Source organism: Mus musculus, chromosome 2, assembly GCF_000001635.26.
Source record: "Mus musculus strain C57BL/6J chromosome 2, GRCm38.p6 C57BL/6J".
In the NCBI taxonomy this organism is placed as follows: domain Eukaryota; kingdom Metazoa; phylum Chordata; class Mammalia; order Rodentia; family Muridae; genus Mus; species Mus musculus.
The window spans coordinates 168,403,354-168,425,564 of record NC_000068.7 but is presented as its reverse complement, the minus strand read 5'-3'; the positions used below and the strand labels follow the sequence as shown (position 1 = coordinate 168,425,564).

Below are 22,211 nucleotides of genomic sequence, written 5' to 3'. Positions count from 1 at the left end.
AGAGGGTACTGGAGTCAGCTCAGGCTGTGTAACAAACACTGGCCCCCACATCACGGTGTTGTCTGTGAACCCAGGTACGGGGCACTTGGGCTATTGTGGGCGCTCTAGAGGGTCTTGCCTACAGAAGGCAGGCCCCCCTCCCCAAATCCTTGAGAGGCCTTTACTGTGTTCATAGATAGCAGCGGAGCTTGGGGCCCTCTCCCCTCTTCAGTGCCATGGAGCAGGGTTCCATCTTCACTTCCTCTGTCCTGTTTAGTTACCCCATCTCCAGGTGGGGGTGGGGGTGGGGGCTAGAGCTTCAAACCATGGGGGAGGGGAACAAGGTAAGACCACCCCCAGCCCCAAGTTCTCACAACAGCTAGAGAGCTCCAAAGGTTCTAGAACATTCCTTCACTCCCCCAGCCTGACTCCCTCCCTCTTTGGAGGGCTGGCACACACATTTCTTAGACTTTCTGTGATTTTTTTTTCTTTTTTAGATTAAGATAATTTCTCTCCATAATGTGCATAAGAAAGGGAAAGAGCCCTGTTCCGAAGGCGTTCCTAACTCGGAGCAGGCAGCTCATTCATCTTTATTATGAGGGTTCCAGAAAGAAGCCCGGCAGCTATAACTCAATCATCTGACTCCCCAGCTCAGCACTGGGCAGGATCAACTGCAGAGGCAGGTGGTGGCCTGTGCCAAATACAAAGTCAACAGCCGGTATACACACATGCATGCGTGTGTGCGCACACAAACACCATTCCTAAGACCCCCCCCTCCCCTGGGTACCTGCAGAAGCTGAGCTGGCCACATCCCTACTTTGCCTTGTACCAACAGACATCTCAACAAACCACAAAGAAGCAGGCTATTTTGGAGTTCTCCTGGGCATTCGCCAGGGTCCTTTCCGGCTACCTCTCCAGGATAGCAGAACTCCAGGTCCCGGAAAGGGGGTCCTGATTCCCAGTCTCAGCCTGAAGCTCTGGCTGCTGCTGGAGCTGTGGGCCAGCACACACATTAGCAATTCCTTACGCATACAGCCTTGGCCCTGATCAAAGCCATCTGCCCTGCACACCCCAGCAGAAAGGCTGCGACTGGGGGACAAATCGGACTTAGACATGATGTGCGGCTCTGGAGCCGGGCTGGGAATGTTTAGAACATTAGGAGATGAATCACTAGCTGAGCGGCTGCAACTGGAGGTAGAAGACGCTGAGCGACTGGAGCGTGGCAAGCTTTCCATGGTGACAAACAAAACATTAATTAGTTGACATTTTGTCCTTACCCCAGTGCCTCTGCGTTCTTAGGAGGAAGAATGACACCTGTTGTCAAACCTTCTTTTAAAAAAATTTTTTGCATTGCATTTTAATATGTGTGTGTGTAGCAAGGGGGGGAGGGGGAGGGGGTGTCATAACAGGTTCTCTCTTTCTGTCCTGTGGGTCCTGGGGATTGAACTCAAGTCATCAGGCTTGGTGGCAACTGCCTTTACACACTGAGCCATCTTACCTTTGCCCCCGAGGGTACTTCTCCAGTCTTATTCTTGATCCTACACGAATAGAACTTTCTAGCAGGCCGATGAAAAGACAGGCCTTGGCCCTGCACAGCCAGGAGCTACCACATGCAGTCTACATCCCAGGGAGCTGACTGCAGTCCGGGTACCGGGCAAGGAACTGAAGCTGCTCCAGTCACAGCAGCCGCCGCCCCAGAACCCTGGGACCAAAGAAGAATGAAAGACTGAGGAGCCAGAGCAGAAAGCCTGCCAGCCCTGGTCACCGAGTGACCAAGGCTTTAGGCCAAGGTTGTCTATTACAACCCCAAGCCCCCCATACTCAGGCCTTGCAAAGCCTTTATCACTAGAGGGCGCCACTTGCTACACTTCTGCCAGGGCCAGCATCCAGAGAAAAAAAAGAAAGCAACCAGGAGCTCTCTGCCTTTGAGCAGTTTCTAGGCAGATAGAGTAGATGACCCCTGAGACAGCTGGTTGTTGACAAAAAACATCCCAACACCTCAAAAATCACTGGGCCTGAGGTTGAGTGGGAAATCATGTGACCCTCAAACTTTCTTCCTACATAGAAAGTGAGGATGGGACACAGGCGCCCCCAGGCAGTCCTGGCATCCAGACACACCTGAGCCCAGGAACACCTGCACTCAGACACACCTGCACCCAGACACACCTGCACCCAGGAACACCTGCACTCAGACACACCTGCACCCAGACACACCTGCACCCAGGAACACCTGCACTCAGACACACCTGCACCCAGGAACACCTGCACCCAGGAACACCTGCACCCAGACACACCTGCACTCAGACACACCTGCACCCAGGAACACCTGCACCCAGACACACCTGCACTCAGACACACCTGCTAGGACAATCACACTGGCAAGACTCCATCTTCTATAGGGCCCTGACCTGAGCAGGTTTTACTCTCCTCCTGCCCTCCACATTCCTTCACTGTTCTCCAGACTCTGTGCTGATAGTGATTTCTGTTGAACACAGTCTGGGTGTGGCGAGGGGCTGCACTTACCCATTGGAACCCCATGTTTGAGGAATACCCAATGAAGCCTATCTGTTTTACTACCAACAGCAGCCAACTCTCAACTCTCCAAAGCACCCAGGACCTTGAAAAAGCCTTCAGGGGAATGGGCTGTGGCCGCTGGAGCCCTCTTCTGTTAGACCAGCTCCCTCAAGGGCTCTGGGCTTCTTCCCCAGGAAGGAACACTAGTACCCATGATTGCTTCACACTGGCTGTGCTAAAATGACATTTCAGGCCTAGATATTACTTTGTCACCTTAACCCTCTGGATGATCCAAAGTCACAGTAAGCACAGTGACAGGGGAGTAAACTGTTCCCTGTGTCACAGGGTCACATGGGTGGAGGTCGTCAGGTAAGCTCAGCCCTGTGCTGGACACCTGTCAATTTCCAAGTGGCAGGAGACCATAGGTGTGATGCTACTAATCACCACGTCTCTAAGGAAAAAGACCCTCAAAGCCTCTCCTCCAGCCCCAGGGCCACCAGGAAAGCTGACTGTCACCACTAAGGAAATGGGTGACTCCCAAACACAGAGCTAAAGGAACACATACCTGTGTGTTCATGGACGCACATGATAAGAAGGGTCCCACGGACGTGAGCCACAGGCTTGACGGGGCCAAAGAGCTGTCTGCAGCTCTCTGTGCAGCCAACTGCTCCACCGTTCTCCTGTTTCAAGAAGAGTAGCTGGACTCAGCCCAGGGCCATGCCGTACTTGCTCGGCACCTGGTTTCTCCAAGAATACCTTCTTAACAACAGATAACAAGTAGGATTTAATAAGTTGTTTCTGTGAACCGGTCTCTGGCCTCAACAGCTGACATGTGCTCCCTCACCCCCACCCCCACCCCTCTTCTCTTCCCCCACCTGATCCTCCTGCACCTCTCTCTGACATTGGGGACACAACCTTGTGGGTCTCCCTGCCCGTGGATCATCAGCCGATAAGGTCCATGAGGGTAGCGAGAGCAGAGTTCGGAAGCCCTGTTAGAAACGTGACCAAACCAGGCTCAGCCATCAGGAGGCAGATCAACATTACTTTGGGTGACTCAAGGCTTATAAAGTTTTGGGGGACTGAAGATAGGTATATCCAGGATGGGCAAAGGTCATTATTAGTTGCGGGCTTAGGGTACCAAAATGCCTCTTTAGGATGGGGAAGCATTTCAGAAATCTCAGGTGATGGCTGAACAGGTTTTTATCAGGAGAAAGGAAATTTGTCCTGTAATCTACGAAGGCTCTGTGGCTGTACTGGCTGGTTTTGTGTGTCAACTTGACACAGGCTGGAGCTATCAAAGAGAAAGGAGCTTCAGCTGGGGAAATGCCTCCATGAGATCCAGCTGTAAGGCATTTTCTCAATTAGTGATCAAGGGGGAGGGCCCATTGTGGATGGTGCTATCCCTGGGCTGGGAGTCTTGGGTTTTTATAAGAAAGCAAGCTGAGCAAGCCAGGGGAAGCAAGCTAGTAAGCAACATCTCTCTCCATGGCCTCTGCATCAGCTCCTGCTTCCTGACCTGCTTGAGTTCCAATCCTGATTTCCTTTGGTAATGAACAGCAATGTGGTCGTGTAAGCTGAATAAATCCTTTCCTCCCCAATTTGCTTCTTGGTCATGATGTTTGTGCAGGAATAGAAACCCTGACTAAGACAGTGACATACCTCAGGTAGGGCATGGGAGAGGGGGACTTAGAATTCCCCAGAGAAGGTCAGAGAAGGAGAAACCCTGCTAATGAAGGGAGTCTTCCATCCTACACTGAGCCCAGAGGCTGTGTGGTCATGGTAGACTTTGACCTTAATTAGAAGAGTTTTCTCACACAACCTAGGTGGCCTCTCCCTTTCAGCCACACCCTCAGCCCCTCACCTCATTTTTAATGCCACCATGCTGGTTAGATCTGCCCATGTCTGTTGTACACCAATGGTTGACTTTCACAAAGACAGTTTCTCATACCAACCAAGTTCAGCTCTGCTCTGTTCTCCCAGCAGGCACCTGTAATGGGTCAAGGTTCACTAGGTGCCTGTTGAAAGGGAGGTGTCTGATGGGAGGAGGAAGTGACAACCCTGCCCAGCCGTCTTGCTGTTGTTGATGGTGTCAGGAATGGATGTAATAAGCAGGGCTCAGAAAGGCAGGGTTTCTGGTCAGAACGAGGCTGCCACAGGGAAGTCACTGATGGGGAGACAGGAGCGAGTGGGAAACCTGAAGAACTCTACTCCAGCTTCAGCCTAAACATGACAGTAGAGTGAATAAATGATGCCCCAGAGACTCAGCCCTGAGTCCTGGAAGCTTCCTGGGCTGAGGGACAAACAGCCACACCCTGGGTGGCTTTAGACATTGGACATTGACCATTCTAAAGCCAAAGCCCCTAGATCAAGGTGCAGCAGCTCCCGACCCTCCCAGGACTCCAGAGCAGCTCCTCCTAGCTTTCCAGCAATCCTAGGCACCCTGCCGACCACTCCAGACTCAGCCCTGTCTCCATAGGGCATCCAGCCTATGCTTCCCTGACCCCCTTGTCTTGCTGTGAGGACCCCAATCCTTGCCCAAATCTACCTACAAAGACCCGTTTTCCATCTAGACCATGTGCCGGGCCACACAGGGCTTGAATACATCTATACTGGGTACACAGTTTAATACACTATGAACCCCACCCCAATAAGCACACACAGTTTCTAAAACTAACTTCTGCTTTTCCACAGTGAAGGATCCTGGGGAGTCAAGATGATCACCAGAGTGAAAAGAATAAGAGTCAACAATGAATGGCGGGTGTGAGGGTTCGAATAAAAATGGTCCCCGTAGGCACCTATATTTGAATGCTTAGTCACCAGGGAGCAGCACTATTTGAAAGGATTAGAAGGATTAGGGGGTGTGGCCTTGTTGGAGAAAGTGTGTCACTGAGGGTGGGATTTGAGGTCTCAAAGCCCATGCCAAGCCAACAGTTTCTCTCTTTGTGGGAACAGGGTATAGCTCCCAGCCAGTATTCCAGGCAGGAACATGGCAGCCTCCAGGCAGGCATAGTGCAGGCAGAGCTAAGAGTTTTATATCTTCATCTGAAGGCCACCAGTTTTGAGGATGTCATTTACCTCACTAACTAGGCTTCAGTGATGGTTTGTATATGCTTGGCCCAGGGAGTGCTGCTAAAGACTGCTAAGAGAAGAATGGCTTCCAGGCAGCTTGGATGAGGGTCTTATAGCCCATACCCACAGTGACACACCTACTCCAATATGGCCACACCTACTCTAACAGGGCTACCTTTAGTCTTCTAGTGACCTTCAGATGGAGATGTAGAACTCTCAGCTTCTCCTGCACCATGCCTGCCTGGAGGCTGCCATGTTCCCACCTTGATGATAATGGACTGAACCTCTGAACCTGTAAGCCAGCCTCAATTAAATGTTGACCTTATAAGAGTTGCCTTGGTCATGGCGTCTGCTCACGGCAGTAAAACCCTAAGACAGCTTCTTCCTGCCTCCAGTGAGCTGCTGGACCACAGGCCATGAGGAAAGCAAGTCAAGGTTTCTGAGAGCTGTGCCCTCCCAAGAGGCCTTGAGCTGTGCTTCAGTTGGTAGGTTCCTCGGCCAATACGTAGATCCCAAAATGAAGCTCTCCAAAGGACTTAGGGCATGTGCACATCGAATTAGGAAGCACCCTCACTCCTGGGGTCCTGGCCTTTGCTGTCTTTTGTTTTCCCTCCATAACCCCTCTGCAGCTCTGCCCACCACCAGGACATGCCCCTCTCCCCCTGCAATTTCAAGCATTGTGAAACAGCTGAGGGGAGCCAAGCTGAGGAGAGCCCAAGCTGGTCCTAACGGCTTCTCAAGTCAGTTCGCCTGTTTTCCCTGTCAGAGCTGGATCCAGACTCCCAGCTTCTCTCTCTTCTTTGGAAGGAAACCCATGTATTATGGATGAAGGCTATTTCTTATTCAACAGCCAAGAATCACTCTTGGATCAAGATCTGTTCCCTTCCTGCACCCCCAGATATCAAAGCCTGTCTGAGAGCTCTCTTTTCTTGGCATGAAACTCTGAAGGACCAGTTAGATAGAAATCCTGCAGGGACAAGAAACATAGCCAGGCACATCTGTGGGGACATACTTGGTGTTCCTTCTTTTTATTTTTTCTACTTATCCATTCATCCATCCACCATCTTCCATCCACACATCCATCCATTCATTAATTCAGAGTATGTGTACATGGATGTGTGTGTGTGATCATCAGTGAGGGCCTTCCTCAGTTATTCTTCATTGTATTTGTTGAGGCAAGGTCTCTCCCAGAACCCAGAGATCACCAATTCTGACAAACTATCCAGTCACAGAACCCCAGGGATCCTTCTGTCTCTGCCTCTCTCAGCACTGGGATTACAGGCATGCCCAGCTTTTTATATGGGTTCTGGGGAGGCTAACTCAGTCTTCACGCTTGCAAGGAAGGCTCTTCACAAAGGGAGCCATTTTCCCAGCCCCAGAGAACTAATGATTTAAAGCTTGCTTTCCACTTCTTTGAGGAAACACCACATGGTGGATGGTGCTAGTGCATGAGAGGGCCCAGGGGACCGAGGGACCCAGGCTTAGGAGCTGGTGCTTCCAGTCAGGATTTGGTAGATCTGGGCCATGGCCAAGGCTGCAGGGATCACACAGGTAAATCTGAGGACAAGGAGTGGATCCCCTTCATGGAACTGGGACGCCTGGTCAAGGAAATGAAGATCAAGTCCCTGAAGGAGATCTACCTGTTCTCCCTGCCCATTCAGGAGAGCGAGATCATTGACATTTTCCTGGGTGCATCTCTAAAGGATGAGGTTCTAAAGAACCTGCCAGACTTGGGTTGGCCAGTGAACCAGGTTCAAGGCTCTTGTCAAACTATAAGGCTATTGGGGACTCCAAAGGTCACGTTGGTCTTGATGTTAGGTGCTCCAAGGAGGTGGCCAATGCCATCCGAGGGGCCACCATCTTGATCAAGCTTCCCATAGTTCCTGTCTAGAGAGGCTACTGTGGGACCAAGACTAGCAAGCCTTACACTATTCTGTGCATGGTGACAGGCCATGTGGCTCTGTTTCACTGCATCTCATCCCTGCCCCCAGAGACACTGTCATCAGCTCTGCCCCTGTGCCCAAGGAGCTCCTGAAGATGGCCAGTATAGATGACTGCCACACATCAGCCAGGGGCTGCACTGCCACCCTGGACAACTTGCCAAGGCCACCTTTGATGCCCCCTCCAAGACCCGCAGCTACCTGACCCCTGACCTCTTGTGTTCCTGTGTTCACCAAGTCTCCTTATCAGGAATTCACGAACAATCTTTTTAAAAAACCCACACCAGAATCTCTGTTCAGAGGATCCAGGCTCCAGCTGTGGCTCCCATGTAAGGGTTTTTACACAAATGAATTAATTAACTGAGGCTGTTTTTTAAAAAGTTTGTCTCCCAGCCTTGCTTGTGGAAACATGAAGACAGGAAAGCAGATGCCAATGGCTGCACAGCAAACTCTCCCTGGCTATGGTAAAGTCTGACAATTGCAGTCTTGTTGATTGGCAAGCACTAAGTATCAACCGTGCTAAGATGCTTGCACCGTGTCTTCCAAATGTGGTCTGCTACCGACTCCCTGCTGGAGAGCTGACAGGGCTGGCCCCACTCTATTAGAGAGGGAATTGGTGCTCAGAGAGGTAAAGGGATTGTCCGAGGTCACACAGCTAGTGTGCACCAGAGTAGGAACTTGAAGCCAGAGCTCTTAACCAGCATCATTACTGCCGGTGTTAAACGCCAATAGTAGCTAGACAGAAAAGCATGTGAAACACCATGCTGGCTCTTTATACTCTAACTCAGGAAGTTCCCACACACACTATCTGGGGAATCCTTATTGTCTGCATTGCCTCAGTTTGGGTTTTCCCTCTGTGAAGAGACACCATGACCAAGGTAACTCTTACAAAGGCAAACATTTAATTAGGACTGGCTTGCAGATTTAGAGGTTTAACCCATTATCATCATAGTGGGAAGCATGGCAGCATCCAGGCAGGCGTGAGCTGCTATTTCTATAACTTGATCCAAAGTCAGTGGGAGAATGTGTAGCACATTGGGCATAGTTTGAGCATGGGAGACCTCAGAGCCCACCCCCACAGTGACGCACTTCTTTTAACAAGGCCACACCCACTCCAACAAGGCCACCCTGGGCCATGCATTCATTCAACATATGGGTCTGTGGGGCCAGTCCTATTCAAACCTCACATTGCACAAAACTGGGACAGTTTTCCTCATCAGATGAAAAGCTAACAAAATCAGAACATGGTGTTGATTAAACCTCAAGTACGTTACGGGCTCCTCATATTTCCCAACAGACATTCACATGCATATCGCTACTTGTGGAATATACAATTTTCACAGAATTCCTGGCTGCTTGCTGTTCAATGTCACGGTTAAGGAGGCTGTTCCTGGGCAGGGGAAATGTAAAATTCTCGCCTTGAGCTGAGGGGAGCCAGAGTTCAATCTATAGAACCCATGCTTACAACGGGAGCTCAGTATGTTGTGCACACCGTCATGTCAGTACTGGGCAAGCAGAGGCTGAGAGGTTGAGGCAGGTAGAGGCAGGGGCAGAGGAAGGCCGGGGGAAGGGGCAGGGACAGTCAGAAGATCAGGCAGAGAGAGGTGGATCTCGCTGGATGGCCAGCCTAGCAGAATCAGCCAGTTCTAGGTCAATGAGAGACTTCCAGGCCTTAAAAAACCAAAATCGCGGTAGATAATGCCTGAAGAATGAGATTCAAGGTTGTTCTTAGTCTCCACAGCACACACATACCTGCACACTCACAAACATGTTCAAAGAGAAAGGGGGAGGTCTATCTGGAGCTATGACTCAGTTGATACACAGCTCGTCTAGGATGCAGAGTCCCGGGTTCCATCCCCAGCACCACATAAACCGAACGTGGTGCACACCTACAATAGCAGCACCGGGAGGTAGAGGCAAGAGGATCAGAAACTCAAACTTACTCTTGGAGACACAGTGAGGAACCAGTGTCTCAAAAAGAGATGGAGGGAGGAAAGGAAGGAAAGAAGGGAGGAGGGAGGGGAAGGGAGGGGGAGGAAACAGGAGGGAGGGAGGGAGGGAAGAGGGAGGGGGAGGGGAAAGGAGGGATAAGGGAGGAGAGAGGGAACCCCTATCAGAGCACAACAGCCACTCCACCCCATTACTGTCACCACTACCTACTGTGATGACAGACATACACCCTGTGACACTTCTGACATTCAGACCATCATATCAAATGTCATACAATCAGGTCAGCTCCAATTGCATATGAAATGTCATCATTTTTTGGCACCAACATAGTGAAGCCTGTGGTCTTAGGTACAAACGTTATTTACCTAGCCTTCAGAGGGAGAGGCATACGGTATTATCATCTTATAGTTGAGGCAGCACCAGGGGACAGAAGAACCCGAGAGCTTTAGAACATAGCAGTAGATGTCAGGGAAACCTGGAGCAAACAAGGCCAAGGAAAGATTGAAGTGCCTGTGCCTGCAAATGAGGAATAAAGAAAGAGACAGCAGCCTTAAATCCAAGCAATAAATGAACCCTTGCTACTGAGGAATGAATGGAACTAGGAAATAGATCTTTCAGGGTTCAGGATGAATTACCCAGGCTCAGAACCCGGGGGTGGGGGTGGGTGGGATGGGTGGGCAGAATGTGACTGCAGAGGGCATGTTCTGCCTGACACCGAACCTCCTCTTCCGGGAGTCAGGCGTCGGGCAGCCGCGCTCGGCAGCGCCCCCTGCAGGAAGGACCGCACACTTCCGCACAGTCGATCATCCTCGCGCATCCTCATTGACAGGTGACCAAGAACAAGCCTTCGACTGCGGGCGATGCTTTCAGAAGCCCAAGCACTCCTGCACCACAATCACCCCTAAATGCAGGTTTCTCCTTTTCTGAGAGCTTCCATACTACATATCTGTATGTTATGATTTTATTTTTTAATTTTTACATTTTTATTTATGGCACACACACACACTTTTGTGTGTGCCACAGCATTCATGTGGAAGTCAGAAGGAAATTTGGGGGAGTTGATTCTTCCACACATGGGTCCCAGGAACTGAACTCAGGCCATCAGGATTGGCAGCAAGCACCTTTACCCACTGTGGCATCTTGCCAACCCAGTATGCTTTACTTACTAATATTCCCCACAACCCCTGACAGGATACTCCATGGGCACAGGATCGTTGTTTGGTTTTGTTACTTGAGATGGGGGTCTCCTTATGTATCCCAGGTTAGTCTCAAACTCACAGTATCTCCCAGGCTGGCCTCAAACGCACCAACTTCCTGTCGTGCCTAAGTGCTTGGACCACAGGCACGCGGACATTCCCAGCTCTTGGCATGGATTTCTGTGGGACTTCATTCCCCAAATCAAGAATGATCTCTCAGGCGTGAAAACCGTGGTTAAATGTGTGAGCAAGAGAGCTAGTGAGTGAGCGAAGGAAGGAAGGTGTGTCGCTTCCGCTGCTGGTGCCCCATGAGAGAAAGCCGTGCTGGTCTCCTGCCCCTGGTTGGAATTGCCGCCTGAGAGTACTGGGTATGTGATACACAGATAATCACCCCATCAAGCAGAGGAGTAGTGGGATGGCAAGTGCACAGCTTCCTGCCACAAGGACTATTGATACCCGTCATTGGAGAAATGGGGAGAAAGTGAACACAGCTAGCCCCAAGCCACAGGTCTCTGAGCCTGATACAAGACACTGGCCTGCAGTCCGAGGGGCAGCTGCAACTACCGACTGCCTGCCGTGTGAGTCCAGAGGACAGGGCGCTGGGCTCTGCAGGGAGTGTATGGCTGGGTAAATGACCCAAGCATGAGTCACAGGGGTATGGGCAAGTGGGTGACGGTGTTCCCAGCAGAGGACAGAAACCAGACAAAGGCCTGGCAGGGTGAGTGGCTACCACAGGTCCAGGCACACGTTGTTGCTTTTCTCAGTGCTGAGACAAAATACCAGACAAAAGCAAGTCAAGGTAGGTTTACAGTTTGAGGGCAGAGTCTGTGGTGGCCTCAGCAGGAACTCAAGGCAGCCACATTGTATCCAAAGTCCGGAAGAAGAGAGATGAAGGCTGGTCCCCGTAGGCTCCCATTCTCTCTTCTCTCTTTTTACCTTCAGTCCCCAGCTCAAAGTGCTGCCCACATACACAGTGAAGAGGTCTTCCTCCTCAGCCAAGCCTTTCTGGTATCACCTTCAGAGGCACACCCACAGGTGTCTCCTAGAGGGTTCCAAATCTAGAGAGACCCATCACAAGCCAGTGGCCTGTGGAATGGCTCACTTGGGGCTTGCGGGGGAGGTGAGGGACACCTGTACGTAAGCATGGGCTTAGCTTTAGGCGGAAGGTTCTTGCTGGTTCTGGTGAAAGTTCTGTAGGCTCCTGGGGTTTGAGGACTGGGGTTTCTGGACCCCATGTCACTTCTCCATGCTTAGTTTGATAGGTCCCCAACCTAGGCACCTGCTCAAAGGCCCTGGGGTCACCATTTATCTCTCGTGATGGAATGCTCCCACGGCCTCTTGTTTCCAAATCCATCCTTGTCAAACCATGACCTCATCTTCCCCTCAGGTGTGTGAAATCTGAGTGTCATGGCCCTCAGCAAACCGTTAGCTTTCCAACCCTTGGCTCAACAACCAAAATTCACAAAGAAAGTCTGCTGTTCACGGAGCAGTTTGAGTTCAAACCAGAACAAAAGCCCCAGGAACAACTTCTATTCAGCCCCCCCTTTTTTAAAAAAATAAAATGGCTCTGGGGGATATCACGTGAACTGCCATACCTAGGAACATTTTTTGTCCTTTGAAAAGTGTGCTTTTCAGTGCACATTCTGGGGGACAATTGTCCTGGTTCCTGAAGCCCACTCTAATTGTATGTAATTTTTATAAATACAGTAATTAGGACTTGCTAAGCCTTCTAATAGGATGGAATTGAACCTTTACGGGAAGCAAAGGCTTTGGGGAAAGAGGAGGGTGCTTTGAATGTGTGGCCTTCACACCTCATTTCTAGAGATGAACGTCTAGAACCCCAGAGGCAGGAGCAGCAACCAGGCCCCCTGGTGGTCGCCAGGGCAAAAGCCATAAGCAGTTTGCCCTAAGCCGATGAATACAAACTTAGAGAAGAGAAGGTCTGAGTGGCGACTGATGACTTAGAGCCCACAACACACCTTTTGGAGGATTTAGGTGCTCAACGTTTAAAGTTTAAAATTTTTACACACAAAAAATAGGTATTTTCTGGCCAGGCAAGGTGGTAGGCTAGGTAGTTGCACCCAGCACTAGAGAGTCAAATGCAGCCAGGTCTTCGAGGCCATTCTGGTCTATATAGTGAGTTCCAGGGCTACACAACTAGACAAATAATTTTTGTGTGAACCACTCAGAGGAGTTTTACTCCCATCTGCTAACAGTGTGCTGGTATCATGTGACCACAGCACTCCTGGACAACGCATGGGACCCCACTTAGCCGTAGCCCTGCCTCTTCTTTCTTGCCCGTCTTTTTGGTGACACTGCAGATGAGAACCTGGCACATCACGGAGCACCCTACCAGTCTACGGAGCTGCATCCGCCCTCTTTCCCTCTCTGAAACAGGCTTTTTATCCACGAGGCCCTGCTGTCTGGGAAGACAGGTACTCTCTACTGATTCTTTTTCCTAACAATAAAACAAGCTAGACAAAGTATGATGTAGGGAGCCCATAGTCTGCTACAGTTTCCAATCACTGAGAGGCAACATCCCTAAAAAAAGGCAGCAGGGAGGCGGGCTTTCTAATTATGGGTAAAATGAGCAGGCTGCTTGCAGCAGGAAGGCATTCAAAGTAAGGTGCCAGGAGGCAGGGATGCAGCTCAATGGTAAAGGGCTCGCTCAGCAAGCACCAGGCCCTGGGTTCTAGCCCCAGTACTGCAAATAGGTGGGAGGAGGGGCTGGAACGGAAATAATTCCTTAGACATCCATGTGAATAATTTCAAAAGAGTGAAGAAGGAACACTGGCCTCCAGGGACAGCAGACCTGCTTTTCATCTGTGGCTTTAAAGGAGCACAAAGGGCTCCGGGTAGGCTCCCGGGGTTCATAGCCAGGAACGATGGCCGGGTTTTCTCCTGGCCAACCAAAGCCCAGGCTTCAACCACAGCGGGGGGTGGGGGGTGTCTGCCCTGAAGCTTAGATCTTTTTCTTAAGATTAAACAACAACAACAAACAAAACAAAAAACCCAACCCTTCTGCTTCAGAACCGCTTCTATATACATGAACTGCTTCATTTAATTAAATATACACTTAAAGCGAAAGCGTCCCCACTAACGACTTTTGAGGCGACACCATCACAGAAATCAGAAGACAAGGGGGTTCCAATGGCTTCCCAAAGGGCGCAGCAGCCAAGCATTCAACTACACGCTGGAGGATAGCGCACAGAAAACCCCCAACAGCCTGGATGCGGCAAAGAGGTCACTCACTGCACAATCTTTTCAATCTTTCCAGATAACTCTACTTACTTTCTTGGGGGCTCCAAATGAGGGCTCTGGGCCAGTAGCTCCTTGAAACTTGTTGGTTATGCACACCGTCTGGCCCCACAGAACCAAGAAAGGAGAAGCTCCAGGCCGACTCGAGCACTTAGCTGATTATTGGTCTCAAGAAATCAACTTTAGGGCAGGAAGAGGGCTCAAACTGTGAAGTAATCCGCTTGTAATCCCAGCACTGGAAGTCTGGGACAGGGTGACAGGCACCCTTCTCTAACTGGTTGGGTGCCTTTCCAATGAGAGATACTGTCTCAAAAACCAAGGCACTAGGGAGAGGTGGCTCAGTGGTTAAGAGCACTTCATGCTCTTGCAGGGAACCTGAGTTTGGTTCCTAGCACATATTAGGGGGCTCAGAACCATTCTCTGACTTCCCAGGTACAAGTCACATTCACGGTGTGCATACATACACGCAGACAAAAAGACTCATACACATAAATCTAAAAGATTTTAAGAAGAAGAAACACGTGGAAAGCATCCAAGGGATGTCACCAAGATCGCCCGGCAGTTTCCATGCGTATGTGGTTGTGCGCATGCGCAGACCCATGCTCCTCCACCCACAAAGAAATCAGCTCCGGTCAGCTTTCTGGCTTCTACACTTTTCCATTACTTATTGAATGTGTATGTGTACATGTCTGCTGCAGTGTATATGTGGTGTATAGATACATGTCTGCTACAGTGTATATGTGGTGTATAGATACATGTCTGCTGCAGTGTATATGTGGTGTTTAGATACATGTCTGCTGCAGTGCACATGTGGTGTATAAATACATGTCTGCTACAGTGTACATGTGGTGTATAGATACATGTCTGCTGCAGTGTATATGTGGTGTATAGATACATGTCTGCTGCAGTGTATATGTGGTGTATAGATACATGTCTGCTACAGTGTATATGTGGTGTATAGATACATGTCTGCTGCAGTGTATATGTGGTGTATAGATACATGTCTGCTGCAGTGGTGTATAGATACATGTCTGCTGCAGTGTATATGTGGTGTATAGATACATGTCTGCTGCAGTGTATATGTGGTGTATAGATACATGTCTGCTGCAGTGTATATGTGGTGTATAGATACATGTCTGCTGCAGTGTATATGTGGTGTATAGATACATGTCTGCTGCAGTGTATATGTGGTGTATAGATACATGTCTGCTGCAGTGTATATGTGGTGTATAGATACATGTCTGCTGCAGTGTATATGTGGTGTATAGATACATGTCTGCTACAGTGTATATGTGGTGTATAGATACATGTCTGCTACAGTGTATATGTAGTGTATAGATACATATCTGCTTCAGTGCACATGTGGTGTATAGACACATGTCTGTTACAGTGTATATGTGGTGTATAGATACATGTCTGCTACAGTGCACATGTGGAGGTCAGAGGACAACTTGACCCTTCTCTCTTCTCTCGTCCCACCTCGTGGGTTCTGGGCTTGAACTCGGGCTGTCAGGCTTGGCAGTGAGCACCTTACCTCCTCCCTATATCAGGAGAGTCATCTCACAGCTCTGTCTCTGTTTTTAGGTGAAGTCAAGATTCTGAGAGGCTGTATTGGTTATGATCTCTACTCCTGAACTCTGATTTCTTCCCAAGAGTAAAGACAACCTAGAAATTACTTTCTTCTTCTATAGGAGATGAACCAGTCATGTGTCTGGCTTTGCAGGCTTGGTTCTTTCCTGGTTAGACCTATTTTGTTCTCCCAAATCCCTCTTCCAGCTGCCACAGCCAGCCGGTTCTGTCATTAGTGGGTTATTCATGAATGGGAACAGGACCACCGACCACCGAGCGTGAGAGTTAGCCCTGTCAACTGGAGTGAGCGAAGAACATGCTTCTGGGTGAGTAGGAGGGTAGATTTGCTCACTCAATGAAGGTGGGGGTAACCCAGAATGTGGGTAACACCATCCCATAAGCTGCGGTTCCAGAGGAATAGGAGAAAGCCTGAGAGTATAGGGGGTCTCTCCCTCCCTCTCCCTCCTTCCCTCTTTCCCCCCTTCTTTCCCTCTCTCTCTGTCCTTTTCTCCCTCACTCCTTTTCTCCCTCCCTCCCTCTTTTCCTCCTTCCCTCTTCCTTTCCTCTCTCCTTCCCTCTCTCTCCATCTCTCCTTCCCTCCTTCTCTTCCTCTCTCCTTCTTTCCTTCCTTCCCTCCTTCCCTGCCTCTCTCCTTTCCTCTCTCTCCCTCCCTCCATTCCTTCCTCTCTCCCTCCTTCCATTCCTCCCTCCTTCCCTTTTTTGTCGTGTCCGCTCTCGACCAGCAAGAACGACATGACCACCAGTCCTTCTAACAGCAGTTTATTCAGCAAACTTCAGTCTTCATCTCTCTTGCTTCAACTTTATCTCTCTCCTTTATCTCTCTAACCCGGGCCTCTCACTCATATACTCTCAGCCCCCATCCACTCACAGCAGGCCACGTCACCTCACCAGGCATGCAGCTTTAGCTAATCAGGGCGGCAGGGGCATGTCTCCACCAAATATGGATTCGCCAGTATCATGGTGCACCTGCGCAGCTCTCACGATGGTTGTGGCTTATTTTCAGGTGTATGAGGAAGTCAGGTGCAAGTCATAAGACTTAGCTGCAGTCCCGGGCGCCATCTTGGGACTGCTGCCACACCTGCCCCTCACACTTTTTCCCTCTTTCCCTCTCCCTCCCTCCCTCTCTCCCTCCCTCTCTCGATCTCTCCTTCCATTCTTCCCTCCCTCCTTCCCCCTTTCCCTCCTTCCCTCTCTCTTTCTCCCTCCCTCACCCTATGATCTACCTCACTGTACCATACCTAGGATGCCTCTGAAAACATGAGCAAAACAAATGCCCCTTAAATTGTTGTCTTCAGCTGTTCTGTTACAGCGATGAAAAAGAATGACTGTACATTCATATAAAAATTGTATGCACCAGTCAGAAAGCTGAGTCAGGAGGTTAACACAAGCTTGAGACCAGCCAGAATCACACAGCAAAGCCCGACAGACAAAGTATTCATTTTGTGAGAGGAAAAAGAAGGAGTCTAGGTTCAGTATAAAGTCACTGATTTCAGGACAGAAAAGACCTTAGGAAACCAGTATTTGAAATTAGGCAGAGAGGTTGGAGAGATGGCTCAGTAGTTAAGAACACACTGTCTGCTTTTCCAGATGATCAGGGTTTGGTTCCCAGCACCCACATGGTGACTCACAAGTGTCTGTAACTCCAATTCTAGAGGATCGGGTGGCCTCTTCTGGCCTCCGTGGGTACTGCACACATATAGCACACAAACCTACACACTCATCTCTATAAGATAAATATAAATAAATATATTTTAAATTAAGGGCTAATAGTAGAGAGGCAGGCTGAGTCTATAATATGGTAGTATACAGCAGTCACATAGCACACATAAGACCCTAAGTTCAACTCCAGTAACATGTATGTAAACACACATACATACACACACACACACCATATCTTGAACTGTTTGGAAATTAGACTTCAGTGGAAGTTGGGAGAGCTGGCCCAGCCCCTCACCTGGGAAGCTCAGAAGAGCTGATGGGCTGATCACCTCATCTAATACCCAGGCCTAGATCCAGGGCCTTGAGTTGACCCACCCCAACATCTACTCCATCTATGATCTGCTAGAGCAGGTGAAGGGGCCAGCCTTTCCAGATCTAAAGCTGCAGGATCTCCGTGACACAGGGCAACAACAGGATATCCAAGACGAGTTCCCGTGAGGGTCCAGTATTGATAGTTTAGCATAAGCCAGAGGCGATGGACTGGATCATTACATATTCATTGCAATAAACATTTGCAAGTAAAGATGTGTGGACAAAAGGGTGTACTGTGGAACACTCTGTGAGGTGTGAACAGACACCATGGCCAAGGCAACTCTTATGAGGACAACATTTAATTGGGGCTGACTTACTGGTTCAGAGGTTCAGTCCATTTTCATCAAGGCAGGAGCATGGCAGCATTCAGGCAGGCATGGTGCAGGAGGAGCTGAGAGTTCAACATCTTCATCTGAAGGCCACTAGGAGAATACATACACGGGTATGGTCTCTTTAGGCACACTGTCATGGCTGTATCTTTCATAACCACTGGAGGGCATACATTGTATCCCTTCTGCTTTACAGATAAGAAAACAAAGGCACAGAAAAACTAGAGAAGGTGTCACCTGACACACAGTTTAATAACCACCAAGTCAAGATGAAGTCCCAGCTATGCATCTTCACACTCTTGCTCTGGCTGCTGGCCACCTCCACTCCCCTCACAGAGCTGGCGTTTCTCAGGAAGCTCCTGTTTGCACCAGGGGCAGGCTCTCCCTCCCTGGGGACATATTCACCATCTCTAATCTCTGCCCTTCAGATGCCATCACTCCTCCCAGGTACTGTCTCAGCCAATCAGAGCCTTCCCTCTCTCGACCCCAACCAACCCATGTTTCTCCAAGGGTAGAGGCAAGCTGCTGTATAACCATTGCAAGTACTGTGTAAAGGGGATCCCTCCCAGGGACAATCTGCACATGGTCCAAAAGAAGATAGCCAGTGATGGACCCTCTGCGCTGTTAAATGAGTTTGGAAAGCAAGAAGGGAACTGGGTGAGAGATCATCATGGCAACAGTGGGTGACCTGAAACCTGCTCACCCGATGACAGCTGAGAAGCACAGCAGGCAGAGCCCTACATTCACCTTCAAGAACATATCTCCAATGACCCTCACCTCCCAAACTAGGTCCTGTGGGGTGGTGGGCTGTGCACACCTGGTCCCTGGTCAAGCAAAGGTTTGGAGCCCTGAAGGGTGGTGATTTCCACCTGCATGGGGCAGCAGGAGTTCGGCCACACCTCCTGGGCACCTGGCTCCTGTCAAGTAGCTACAGCATCCCACAGCCCCTCTGTAGGGAGGTATGTGGCATCAATCACATAGTAGCTGCCCCAAGCCCTCCCACATGCAAACAAGGTTTCCCCAAACTCTCAGTCCAAGCCAATGGAAGCACCTGCTGTCAAACCCCGAATCATCCCTCAAACTGTATATAAGTCCTATTCAGGGAATAAAAGGTGTGTGAGAACTACTCCGTCGGTCGTCTGAGACCTTTGTCCTAAGAGCTGTAACACTTGGGAAGAGATCTGCTCTCTTGAAGCTCTCCTGAGGCTCTGCCGCACTCCTCCCTGGCTACTTGGCTTCTTTTCGGCCAAACCCAACCCAACTCAGTGCAGGGCAGCATGGAATTAGGGCACTGCAGGGATAGAAGTGGAGGTGACCACCACAGCGGAAGCAGGGAAGAAACTTCCCCTCCCTGCCCACATTCACTTCCCTTCACCGGAACCCTCGTACCAGGCCTGGCCAGAGATTTCCGTGGAAAGCCTCTGGTATACAGGCCCACAAGATTCCCCCCTCTTGAAGGTTCCACTACCTCCAAATAGAACCAGGGCTGGACACTCAACACTTCCGAGCCTGGGGGAGGGGACAGTGATGTCATAAACTGTAGCACAGGTCTATACCTCAATGTTCTCTTTAACACGAGGCAAAGCTGACACCTGAGAAAGCATGAAGTCATGAAGACAAGCATGCCTCTGCGAGGACCAGGACATCCCAGTGATACAAAGCCCACCCAGCCTTTGCCTCCGATTATGTGGTGGGACTTGCTTAGCACTACTACACTCTGGTCAGTGAAGCCCAACTGGCCATCTCCTTCAAGATCATGAATAAAGACATCTCCCTAAGCCTTGTGTCCCAAAGGAGGCTGATTCTAAAACCAGGACAAGAGTCTAGAGAGTCATAACCTGTTGGGACAGTAAAGCCATGCCAGTAAGCGTGGTAAGACAGAGCAGGTTGAGACCCGGAGACTCGGTGGGCACACACGGGAGACTTCGGTGACTCCCTGCTTCCTGCCAGATTCCTGGCGAGGAAAACATGCCACACTCCTCACATCGGGAAATGTGACCTGTGGTTATGTAGGCCCAGAACAGAGTTCTCCATGCTAATGGGGTGCCTAGAGGCCTGGAGGGCTTAGTCAAGAAGCTTCCCTTCCCAGACATTCCTCCCTGCAAAAGGTATTTAATCTCAGGGATACCTGAGATGTGGGGATGGTATGCTATGAATCCATTTTCCACCATGAACAACCAGTAAACAGTTTAGAAGCATGGACTGTCTCTTTCATCAAGATCCACCGTGGGAGCCAGGGAGAAGACATTGGTCTATAGAGTCTCGGTTTAATTCTTCCGTAGAAGGCCTCTCTGCCCCAGACACCAACTTGCCTCTGCCAAGCTAAGGACATTCACCACTGGGACAAGGCAGAACTCTCCTCTTCCCCCAACCCCAGGGCTAGATGCTGTCCCCAGCCTGAGGGTCCCCCCCCCACCCCTGACTCTGTGCTTGGCTCTAACATGACTCCCAGCAGTGCTTGGGTGTCCAAGAGTCTGAGAACCCCACAAGCCCAGCCTCGTTGCAGGCCCGGGGACCCCTGAACCAGCTCCGGCTTTCCCACATCTCAGACTGTGCTTTCCCATCCCAAGGGTGGTGTCTTGGAGCTTCCAAACAGCCCAGCACCCATCCCATAGGCAACGTGGGATAAGCACAGTCAAACTCCCCGAGTTCTACCTTCCCAAGAGACCACGCCCAGGGGCAGAGTGGATGTGGACCACGACAGCCATCAAAAACCCCCAAGGAGTAACTGTCATGGTTCCCTTAACGGCCAGTGAGCAGCAAGTATGGAAACAGTTAAATTATTTGATTCCAAATGAGGACAGCCACAGTGGAGAAGACATGGATTCTAATTGCCCAGAGTAAATGCTCCCCCAAATTGCAATTGGAGGGGAGGGGTGTTCTAGGTTCCTATAGATCATTGCAGTGAACAAGGGGATGTAATCGAAGGCCGGCAGCCATTGTGTTGTCTGATAGGAACATCCCATGTCATTCATTGGCGTTGGTCCTCTCCATTATACATTCTAAGAGACATCTAGTAAGAAAGGAAAAGAGGGGCTGATGAGATGGGTCCGTGGGTAAGAGTATCTGCCATCTTGCAAAGGACAGGGCTTGATTTCCCAGCACCCACATGGTGGTTGACAGTCTTCCATAACTGCAACTCCAGGGGAGCCCCAAGCCCTCTTCTGGGCCCCACAGGCACTGCACGCATGTGATGAACACACATAATACATGCAGGCAAAACACTCGTACACATGAAATAAATAAATCTTAAGTTTTAAAAAGAGGCTATTGGGTTGCTCGTTATCTTCCTGGCACCAAGGAGCCTGCAGTTCCTGCCCAGCTGGGTCAGAACGGCCTGGGTAGCAGTGACGAAGGATTCCTGCTGCACTCCTTCCTGGGCTAAAGAATTTTATGATCTCATTGTGATACCCTGGGTCCTTTCTTAGAATTCTTAATGGAAATACAGCTCCCCGTCTGGCCACTGTTTTATAACGTCAACGTAAGCTCAACATGAACAAGTCTGCGGCTTTGGAATTATGATGGACAAGACACACAGCGCTGGCACTTGCCAGCACCAAACACAGCAAGCAGTTTCTGGTTTTTGTAGTGGTCTTGCTGACGTAGCTCAGGCTGGCCTGGAACTGGTGATCTTGCAGCCTCAATCTCCTGATGCTGGGATGACAGGCCTCCACCACTACACCCATTGCAGCAGGCATAGAACTGGGTTGACTTACCACTCACCGTCTGCAGGCAGAGAAGAAGACCAACGAAGAGACGTACGTGTGTTGAGCCCAAGCCACTGCCGCACCATGTGGCATTCAAGAACAGGAAAATTCATCCTTGCCAGATAAATCAGAGACAGGTACTTTCTGAGGGGGTTGCACTGGGTGAGAAGCAGACATGTAAGCTATGGGATGCTATGAACTTTCATGTTTCAGTCAACACAGGCTATTCCTATGTAAGCCATGCACTCAAGATTCACGAACCTTAAAAGTATACACACACACACACACACACACACACACACACACACACACACACACATTTAATGAAATTTTGTTCTTCCACCCCAAGACCAGGAAAAGCAGCTTATTTTATTAGGGGTGGGGAGAGATTATGAATAGCTAATTAAGAACTCAAGCTTCCAACAGCTTAACTGGTTTTGTTCTAAAACTATAATATGTAAGAATTGGGCTTTGTAAATGGGCAAATTAGCCTACAATTATTTGCTTTGCACAATCGAGCACCATGGGGTTTCTTTTGATGGCGGGCTCCCGTAGGTGCACTTTAAAAAGAAAGAGCAAAGCTGCCAAGGGCGATTTAGTCACCAATGTTAACAAACTGTAGCTGAGGCTCACAGAGCTCTCTCTTCC

At 49.9% G+C, this 22,211-nt stretch overlaps 2 long non-coding RNA genes and 1 pseudogene across 5 annotated transcripts in view; 1 reads left to right on the top strand and 2 right to left on the bottom strand.

Annotated features, from left to right (window-relative positions):
- Positions 1–1,428: 1,428 nt before the first annotated feature.
- On the bottom strand, positions 1,429–17,889 carry Gm33359. The gene is made up of 3 exons (XR_375301.2): positions 17,845–17,889; positions 3,059–3,173; positions 1,429–1,681 (listed from the first exon to the last, which is right to left on the bottom strand). It is a non-coding gene; the product is annotated as a predicted gene, 33359 (long non-coding RNA).
- Positions 7,083–7,862, top strand: Gm14234 (predicted gene 14234; annotated as a pseudogene).
- Positions 17,890–17,920: 31 nt separating the features above from the next.
- Positions 17,921–22,211, bottom strand: part of Gm33262 — an 86,678-nt gene continuing 82,387 nt past the window's right edge. For 2 of the 4 annotated variants that reach the window (XR_003953965.1, XR_003953966.1), the window contains exons 3-4: positions 21,573–21,721; positions 17,921–17,949 (exon numbers count right to left, since the gene is read on the bottom strand). This is a non-coding gene — a long non-coding RNA (predicted gene, 33262). Of the gene's footprint in view, positions 17,950–20,666; positions 20,870–21,572; positions 21,722–22,211 lie in introns of those variants that run through there. The other 2 variants (XR_003953967.1, XR_867015.3) reach the window with 2 other exon arrangements.